This window comes from Octodon degus, unplaced genomic scaffold (assembly GCF_000260255.1).
Source record: "Octodon degus isolate 3935 unplaced genomic scaffold, OctDeg1.0 scaffold00186, whole genome shotgun sequence".
In the NCBI taxonomy this organism is placed as follows: domain Eukaryota; kingdom Metazoa; phylum Chordata; class Mammalia; order Rodentia; family Octodontidae; genus Octodon; species Octodon degus.
In genome coordinates this window covers 441-11,241 of record NW_004524762.1, presented here as the reverse complement: position 1 = coordinate 11,241, position 10,801 = coordinate 441, and the positions used below count along the sequence as shown (strand labels likewise).

General features: G+C 39.5%; 1 pseudogene; it reads right to left on the bottom strand.

Moving 5' to 3' along the window:
* Nucleotides 1-1,586: 1,586 nt before the first annotated feature.
* Nucleotides 1,587-2,156, bottom strand: LOC101563752 (annotated as a pseudogene).
* Between the last annotated feature and the right edge of the window lie 8,645 nt (nucleotides 2,157-10,801).

The window sequence follows — 10,801 nt, the reverse complement described above, 5'->3', positions numbered from 1 at the left end:
ATGGGAACTTTCATACACTTTCCTTCTTTGAGCCTTTGCTTAAGAAAGTTCTGGGGCCAGGGAGATGGCTCAGTGGAATAAGCGCTTCCCTGGCAAGCACAAGGGCCTGAGTTCAATCCCTGGTTCCAAAAAAAAAAGAAAGAAAGAAAGAAAGAAAGAAAGAAAGAAAGAAAGAAAGAAAGAAAGAAAGAGAAAGAAAGAAAGAGAAAAGAAAGAAAGAGAGAAAGAAAGAAAGAAAGAAAGAAAGAAAGAAAGAAAGAAAGAAAGAAAGTTCTGAGCCACTCCCATCACTGCCAATGACCTTGACTCCCTCACTCCTCCTAAAGCAAAGCAGGCCTAGAAGACATGCAAGCCCTGATGGGCCTGTTTCATGAGCAAGTGGAAAGAATGCTCCAATTTACCTTCAAACCAGCTGTCAAAAAGAAAAATGAAATTTAAACATTTTACATGCCACCGTTTTTTTCAATTGGCAGGAGAAACAATGGTGCTGAGCCATCAACAGTTACCAATCTGCTCCAACAATCAAGGGTAAGGTGCTTGGTATTTAAAATTCCTGTTTACATTGGGCATGATAAAACTATAGTATAATAATTCCTTTAAAAAATAAAGCACACAGTACCATGTCTTTATTAGGGATTAGACACATGAGAGAAACAGCTACATGTAATCTTTAAGCCAAGGCAAAATGTGTCTTAATTTCAGAGTTTTATTTTATTGCACTAAAGGAACAGTAATTTTCTCTCATTTAGTTTTGAAAATCTTAGGTATTTGCAAAGTCTTAAGAATACTGTTTCCCACCAGTTTGGAACAATAAGCATAATATAACTAGATTCCTAATAAGTAGCATCTTACAAATAAAAACACATTTAAAATGGCTTTAAATGTATTCTTCACAAGTAAGTCAGTATATATTTTTATATCATGTCCACTTATGCTTAAAGCAGGTATATTACTCTGATGGAAACAAGGGAAATCTCTCATTCATGCACTACACAGGAAGAATATTCAAGTCAAAGGGGGAAAATCCAACTTATTTTTGTAAATGTATCCAGATACACTCATCTACATGATAAATGAGGAAACTGTCAAGTTTCCTACACATCAGATACACATTTTCACTTCATCAGAAGCACCTGATTACCTACAGCTAATTTATAATAAGATGGCCTTTTAATAAACCAAAATGGGGCCAGAGATGTAGCTTGGGATACCACCTGCCTGGCAAGTGTGAAGGCCTGAGTTTGATTGCTGGCACCCCAGAAAAATAAATCAAAATGAACCGTACAGGTTCATGGACTAAGCTTCCCATGGACTAAGGACGGCCAGGAATTAATGTGCTTATTCAAAGGATATGGCTGTTCCTGTTAACACCAGAGGTTATCATTTTATATTAATTTATATGTAATTCACTTAAATTCTTTATCCTAGTATAACATATGAAAACTCTTTCCACAAGCAAAAAATGTGGTAACATTTAAAAAATAAAGAGTCGTTTTTTTAAAGAAACTGATCAGATTCCATAGGCTACTCTTGGAAACAGGATCTTGCCAAATAGAATTCCTTCAGGCGGTGGCTTCTGCCTGCACTTAACCGGACCAACTCTTCCGTGTGTTGTTCTCGGAGCTCACCAAAACTTAGATCATGCCATGTAGGTAGTAAAAAAATGCTAGGTGGTAAAAAGCTAGCTTGCACCATCCTTCTTTCTGACAGCATGCTAGGATGTCTGCGTTCATGATGGTAGTGGGGTCGTAGAGTCCTGATCCGCTCATCACCGGTCTACTCATGTACCTCCAAATGTGGCACGCCAAGAGGGGCGTACAGAGACCCAGCGTGAGCCACTCTGCTGCACGGAGAAACATGACACAGAAGAACGCGTGGATGAGATTCTTGGGGAGGACCAGAGGATTCAGGGTATTACAGGGCGCTATAGGATTCTTGTAGTCAGTCTTCAGCTCATCAAACGCTATAATGTGCCAGATGGCGAAGAAGATGAGCGCGGCGGTGAGCAGGAGCGCCAGCCTGTGGCAGAAGGCCGCGAACGTGAGCACCAAGGCTTGGGTGGAGCAGTGGAGAGAAGCGACGCGGGCCGCGGGGTGAAACCATTCGCTTCCGGCCACGGCCACGACCGCCGCTGCGGCGCTCACCCCGCAGCATGCCTGCTATATGGTTAGATTTCTAAATTTCTGTGTAAAAATATGTTTCTATTCCTATTTTTTTCTTCATTTTCTGTAAGGATTTAAATTTCAACACATCAATACTTGAAGGAAGATACCTGTTCCACGTTAAGCCTAAGATGCTCGGTATTTAGACAGATAGTTTGGGTAAACCGAACTGCATATGTTGCAGGGTAATAATAAGCTTCTCTTCTGAAGGGTTAACAAACTAAGTTAGCAGATCAAAATATTGGATAAATGAAAGGGCTGCAAGATCCGCAAATATTTTGGCCCTAGCCTTTCACAGTCAGTGAAGACTGAGAACATAGAAGAACCTGTACTGTAACATCATATAATTCAGTTGTGCCCCAAATTTTCTGATCAAGGAGATTATGGAGCCTCAGAGGAATGTGACTGGTGATGTATAGTATGCCTAAGGAGAGCCACATGGAAAGAAAATTTTCTCTCAGGCTTTCACAGAGAGCAAATTGGTCAAGCAATGGCTGTGACTCATCCACATGGCTGACACTGACAAAGGATTTACAAAGTGCAGTACAGGGTTACAGGAGAAATCCTGAGGGGATTTGGCTATCCTTATCAGACACAAAAGTTGCATTTCTTGTTATATAGGTCTTGCTTTATCTTGGTCTTCACCATCCAGTAGAAAAGTATAAAAATGTGGTATATAAAGTAAAGCCATATGAATATGCTGAGCTGTAAATGGCTCTAGTCAACAACTTCTGTGGACAACCCACTACTATTGTGGACTACTGGACTATGGTGGATTGTTTTTCTGAATTCAAGCACCAATAATATTTAGGTGGCAATAGAATACCGTCTCTGACGGAACTGACTGGAGAGGGGAGAAACAGAGAAAGTACCATTTTGTATTTGTATATACAGAGTAGTCGGGATGGATGTGCAGCTGCTTTCGCTTGGTTCAGTGAGAGGAATGATCTGTAGTAGTAGCAATGTTTGGACGGGATGCCCTGGCTGCTCCTTGGGCTGTGGATGACCACTGAGAAGATAACGATGTGCAACATATTAATTACTGAAACTGTCCTATTAATCAACTTGGAAAGTGTCTCATTGTTATTTGTTTCTCAATAAAATAAAATAAAAATAAAAATAAAAAGCATGCATTAAATAGAGCTCAGACCTACAAATGCTACAGCACTGAGGAGGCAAATCAACAATCTCTGCAGGAATCAGCCCCAACTGTCAGGATCTGCTCAGTAACTGCAGGCCTCCCTCATGTTTGCCCTTCTTCTAAGTCAGTATTAGCCACAGAAAGCCAAACATAGCCCCATACTGACTATATAAGATATTCTTCTAACAAGCCTACCTCTAGCTTCCCTCAGTCCAAAACTTTCAGTGAGAGCACAGACCTGGAGACCTTTTTTTTTGCTGTGATAGATTTTTCACTTTTGTTCTTGTACCAAGCCCCTGAAAAGGACAAGTAATGAAATCATCAAAAGTTCCTGATACAAATCTTTCTTCTCATTAAACTGGGAGAGGGTGGCTGTATATCTATTCTGACTATTTTATAGATAGATAGATGATTGATAGATAGATAGATAGATAGATAGATAGAGATATAGATATTATGTATATATTTTTTCACTACAAAATAGTCCTTCATTTGTATCCCCTTTTTTGTTTATTATTGTAACTGTCCTACTAAGCTGTTTTGAAACTATCTCATTGCTATTTCTTTCTCAATAAAATTAATTAGAAATAAATGAATAAATGAAAAAAATTCCTGATTTAAAAAAAAGAGAACATGAAGGGCTAATGGGACCCATGCTATTAATGCCACATTCTTTGTAAAACAAATAAAAGGTGAAAAGGCTTATGAAGATTTCTAAGTAACAATTTTTAAAATTTACCTTAAAAGTACAAACAGCACTGCACTGCACTTCTTTTCAAAAAGTAATCATAGAAGCTTGGTGTGCTGGCACACACCTATAAACTGAGCATGAGGAGACTGAAGGAGGAGAACCAGCATGAGTTGGAAGGCAGCCTGAACTACGGACATAGCTCAGTGCTAACCTGAATGATGGAGATAATTCAAGCCTATACCAAAGGATGCAAAAAGACACACCATCAAAAAAAAATTAAGAAATCTCCTCTGTTCATGAATTATTAAAACTTACGTTAGACAGAAATTAATGCAAACCAGAAAAGAATGTGACTTTCAAGAAGGTCATTGAAAAACAAAGATTGCACAATATTGAGAAGAAGAGCAGCAAAATAATGGAAGGTCTCCAGATAAAGTCAAAGGGCTTACGTTTGCATGCTTCCCTAAGGGATGAGTGGAATATGACTGCAGTATAATGAGTCCTGCCCAGACCCTGAAACCCAGATATACACCAGACACACAGGTAGTGACCAGCATCAAGGCATTTTCCAAAATGTCCCAGTTTCAAAAATCATAGACAGGTCAAGATTTATAATCAGCCACATACACTCACTACATGTCCCTCTTCACAACTAGTTTACCATTAGCTATGTGACCATACTTGTAATCCTCTTGTTTACTGTAGTATGAAAATTGTATATGACACAGCTACTCATTTCAGGAAAAATGAAGTTTGAAAACACTTCACACTAAAGCCTATTCCAATTTCAATGGAATGTGCCTAGAAGCTACACCCTGGTGAGCACAGTGGCTCTTGGGGTTGTGGTGTGGAACGTCCCAGACTCTGTGTCTCTGTGCCTTCTATCTCCCTCTCTCTGTTCCTGGCTCCCATGCACCAAGCAGTTTTCCCCTCCAATATCCTGGGCCATATTGGATTTGTCCAGAGGTAGGCACCTATAACTCACTTCTCTGAAGCTAGGACATAAATTCAATCTGTCCTCCATAAGCTATGCCTGACAGGAATCTTCTTTGAGCCACAGGAGTGTGACCAATCTACCACTTCTATTACCATATAGAACTGCAAGTCCTAATCAGAAAAACTAGACTAGAAAAGAAGTAGGAGGTCTTTATAGCAGAAATATGTAAGTACAATTTCTTCTGTTTGCAGTTAACATGTTCTTATACATAGAAAACTCTAGTATTATGCAGAGATACATAACTGGTAAACAATTTTAGTAAAATTGCAGGATACAAAATCAACATAGAGAAATTACTTACAGTTCTGAAGACTAACTATGTTCATCAAAGAAGCATTAAACAGAATCCCACTTGGAACAGCATGGAAAGAAAAATATTCTTAACAATAAGTTTAATGAAGAATGTTAAAGATCTGCACATTAAAAAGAGTATCATCCAAATGAGGAAATATCTGACCATATTCACAATCAAAAGAATCAATTTTCTCAAAATATCCATACAAACATAAACAATGTACAGGTTAAATTCTATTTCTTACCATTCCAATATCATTATCCACATGGAAACAAGTAAGTTGTAAAATTTGTATGAAAGCACCAAAGACATAAAATAGCTAAAGTAAACTTGAACAAGGATAAAGATGGAGGTCCTGAATTCCTGCATTTAAGTGGTATTACAAAGCTTCAGCCATGAAAATAGTATCCTGCTGCCATGAAGATATACAACTACCAATGGAATATAATAGCAATCCTACAAGCAACCCTGCTCTTGCTAGTAACTAATGCTTGGGAAAGGCATGCATTATACACAAAGAGAGAAACTTCATCTGTTCCATAATTGGCACTGGTTACACTGTGTAAGTGCATACTAAAACTAAAAACCAGTGAGATCTTTATCTTATATTATCCATACAATTTAATGCAGGTGAATTAAAACCTCAAACAGAAAACATCAAACCATAAATCACATGGAAAAAGCCAGTGTGAATGCACCCTGCCATTATGTTTGAGATCACTTTCAGGTATGACACCCAAAGCTGGGGCAGCTAAAGCAAAGGAAGCACATGGTACCACATCCACTTAAAAAGATTCAGCACTGCTAAGATTGTGCACTGCATAGGAAATGACTGAATGTAAAGTCAGCTGCCAAAATGGGACAAAAACCACCTGAAAAATAATCTCCCATCAATAGGGTTTAATATTCAGAATCCAAGAATCAAAGTCAATAAACCTTAAAAAAAAAAAACAAACCATAACATTTGCAGATGAAGACAAACAAGGAAAGAGCCCAGATTAATTAAAAATGTTCAAGGGACTTGGGAGCCTAAGGTAAGAAGATTCTTAGACTCTTAGGCGATCCTAGGCTGCATATTTGTAAAGGTCAGCCTGATCTCATTGGACTGAACCAGTCTGAAGTAAAAAAATACAAAACAGAACAAAGGAAAAGAGTTTGGAGCATTTGCTTCCAGAGTGGTATCTTCCCTGAGTTTGTCTTTCTCTAGGGGGAAGGTGGACATCCTGTCCCTGCCTAGCTCATAAGATCTGCTTTAACCAAGTCCCCCTTTTTTACCCTCTGCCTCCTCTCTTGGCCAGTGTTCAGGTACCACACCACAACCTGAGAGGCAGGAGTGGCCACCTGAGACCCATGTCCACAAGGACTAAAAACATGGAAGAGTTGCACGGATTCTACTCTCCAAATAGCAGTGCAGTCTCCTGTGCCTACAGTGTGGGTCTCCTGGGCCACAGTCCTTCAACACCCGGAGTTCTCCACCATAGCATCCAGGCCTGATTTAATAGCCTTGTCATAAGCATCTGTGGAACGTACAAGACAGAACACAAAAGCATTTGCATTTGTGACATGACATAAGAAGTAGGACACACAGAGAGGTGTAGAAGGACAAGCAGCTCTAGCAGGCCACACAACACCTGCAGGTCCTTGGGCCATGGGATCTGGCAAAAGTACCCTTTTTAAGCAGGTAGAGATGCTGTCTGGGCCAAGGATTGAAGGAGCTAATGAACGGGTCTCTGAAGCAAAGAAGGTTGGAAACTCCCTGAACAAAGCAATTTAAAATGTCCTGTTGCCACTGAGCAGCCTGAAGCCCTCCTTCAAGCTGGGCCAACATGAGAATGAGTTCAGAGTGGATTACCTCCTGGGTGTCAAAGACAAACTCAGTTTCAGATTCCGAACCGAATGCTTAGAGCATGCCAAAGCTCTGTGGGATAACAAGGAATTGTGTTACTGCTATGAGTGCTACCTGAAGGATGGGTGTCTGGAGCACTTCCAAAAAAGCCTAGAATTTGAGATCCAGTCCTATTCCATGCCCGGTGAGTATGTGGGAGAGCTTCCTACTACCCTGCGCTGGCGGGACCTGCCAGTTCCAGGCCAGGTACAGAGTGGGTGAGACCCTCTTCCACCCTCTTGGGACCCCCACCACTACTCCGCAGCACCACCCCCAGCCCACCCACCAAGTGAGAATTTGTGCCGCGTTCTGGGGACTCCCAGATCCAGCCTAGCACAGGCCCCTGTGCATGTGCAGGAGAGCTTCCTGATACACTACACCAGTGGGACCTCCTAGTCCCATCCCACATACAGCGTGGGTGAGCCCCTATCCCACCCCCTTGGGATGCCGCACCACTCTGTGGCACAACACCCACCCCGCCTACCCAGTGAGAATTTCTGTGGCATTCTAGAGACCCCCAGATCTAACAGAGGCTCGACAAGTGTGTGGGAGAGCTTCCTCTCCCCTCTACTCCACCTCATCTCCTCCCTCCAGACTCAGCTCAGGCCTGGTATACAGGCCTGGGGTGAAACCCTTCAGTGGCAATCCCTGCAGGGAGAGTAGAAAACAAAGCCACCCAACGAGTTCAGGAATAGAACATCTTGTCAGAGGGGCACAACAGGATCACTCCCAAGGGCAGCAGCAGGAAGGAGCTAAGCACAGCAGCCAGACCCAAGCCAGACACAGCTGGGTGAATGAAAATTTGTAGATCTGCATCTGAATTTCAGTAGGGGAGAAGGTTATAACTGCACCAAAGCTCTACAACAAAGGTTGGAAGACAGTGCTACACAAAATGACAATCAGAAGGAGCAAAATGCAATCTCAGATCCGAATCCCACCCATAACAAGTGCAGAGGACACTAACACAGAACAAATTGGGAACAACATAGCTGAAATCAATGAATCAACAGCTTCTGAAAAAAAGAAACAACTGCAGACAGTTATAGAGGAACTCAGATTGGAAATGAAAAAAAGAAATCCCTGAATTAATAGCACCTGCGGTAAAGACTCAAATGCAGAAACATATGGAGGAAACGCAATGCCCATCCAGAACAAGTTCAGAGGACACTAGCACAACTCAAATGTATGAATTAATAGCACTGAAAGTAAATAAGCAATAGAAAAAATTTATAAAGAAACTCAGCATAGAATTCTTTTCTAAAATAAAAAAAGAATTCTCTGAAATAATTGCATCTGAAGTAAAGAGTCAATTACAAAAAAATAGGGAGGAAAACCAATCTGAAGAAAACATTGCAGTAAGAGAATTAATAACGTCTTATAGAGAAGACATTGATTAAAAAAAATAGAAGAGATTAGGAAAATGATGGATTCCTTGAGTGAGCAATACAAGAAACAAATAGGTTGCATGAAGCAGACTCAAGGAGATATACAGGAACATAAAATCTCAATCACAAGCTCTCAAAACTGTTTAAGTGAAATTGAAGACAGAGTTTCAGATCATGAAGATGCTGGTGCAGCTAGTGAAAAGGTAAGAAAGGATCTCTTAAAAACAACAAGGATGCAGGTAAAAATGATCCATCAACTGCAACATGATGCAAAGATGAACAATGTGAGACTAAGAGGCATCAGTGAGAAAGAAGTAGTCAATACAAATGACATTTAAAAATATAGGCAGAAGTAAGAGCAGAAACCATCCCAAATATGAGGAAACAATCTGAAATTCAGGTAACCAAAGCATACAGAATGCCAAGTAACCTCAACCCAATGAAAAACACACTGAGACATATAATCACCAAGATCCCAGAAATTCAGCACAAGAATAATCTACTGAGAGCCACTACAGAAAAGAGGAAGATCACATTCAAAGGAAAACACATCAGAATTATGACTTCTCTTCACAAACCATGAAGTCAAGAAGAGCAAGGAGCAGAGTATTTCAGGTGCTTTATGAAAACAAACTCCAGCCCAGATTATTATAATCTCCAAAACTCTCTTTAAAGTTTGATGGAGAAGTGAAATACTTCCATGACAAAGAACACCTAAAGAATTTCTTGACGACAAAGCAAATGCAACACAGGCTACTGAAAGATGTTCTAGAGAGTGACCAAAATAAGCAGAACTCAACAAATGAGATCAGATGCAACCAACTAAATAGGGCAAGCAATTAAACACAGGAGGAAAAGAAGTAAATAAAAACAGATAAATAACATGGTAATCATAAGTCAATACATCTCAATTCTAACCATCAATGTAAATGGACTCAATTCACCAATGAAGAGAATTAGACTGGAACAGTGGATTAGGAAACAAAATCCAGCAATATGCTGTATACATGAAACACATTTAACTCATAAAGACATTCATAGGTTGAAAGTCAAAGGAAGGAAAACAATACTACATGCCCCAACACCTCAGAAAAAAGCAGGGGTTGCAAATCTATTCTCAGAGTCTCAACTTCAAACCAAAGATGATCAAGTAAAATAAAGAAGGCCACTATACACTAGTTAGGGGAAAAATTCAAGAGGAAGAGGAAACACTCATACATATGTATGCACCAAACACAGGGGTACACAACTATATAAAGCAAATCTAATGCACATGAAAAATCTAATATCTATTACCACAATTTTAACAAGAGAACTTATCAACCCCTTATCTTCAAAACATAGGTCAAACAGACAAAAACTTAGCAAAGAAATAACAGAACTGAACCAGAGCTTCAAACAAATGGACTTGGTGGACATATACAGAGTGTTCCACCCCAACACAGCTAAATACACATTATTCTCAACTGCACATGGATTATTTTCTAAAATAGGCCACATACTGGTCCATAGGTCATGCTAAAGTATATGCAAGAAAACAGAAATTATGGCATGCACATTATCGGGCCACAGTGCAATGAAACTGAAAATAAATGACAAAAGAAACCAGAAAAAAACTTTCAATACATGGAAATTAAATGACACCCTACTCAGCAACCAATGGGTCACAGATGAAATTAAACAAGAAATTCAACAATATCTACAATTCAATGAAAATTCAAGAACAACTTATCGTAATTTATGGGATACGATGAAAGCAGTTCTCAGAGGGAAATTCATAGCTGTGAACTCACATATTAGGAAAACAGAACGGGAACAAATAAATATCCTAATGCTGCACCTTAAACAACTAGAAAAGGAAGAACAAAGCAAACCCAGAGACCAGAGACACGAAGAAATCGTAAAGATTAGAGAAGAAATTAATTCAGTTGAAGAAAACAACTGAATTAATGAATAAAACAATTCAAATAATTAAAAGAGCAAAAAGCTGGTACTTTGAAAGCTTGAATAAAATTGATAAGCCTCTAGCTAACCTCATCAAAAAGAATAAACAAAAAAATTCAAATACAAGCAATAAGGAATGAAAATGGTATAATTAAAACAGACTCAGTGGAAATTGAGAAGATTATCAATAGCTACTTTGAGAATCTTTACTCTCACAGAATAGAAGACGCTGAAGAAATGGACAGATTCCTAGCAATGTACAAATTACCACAACTGAATCAACAAGATATAACCACTCTCA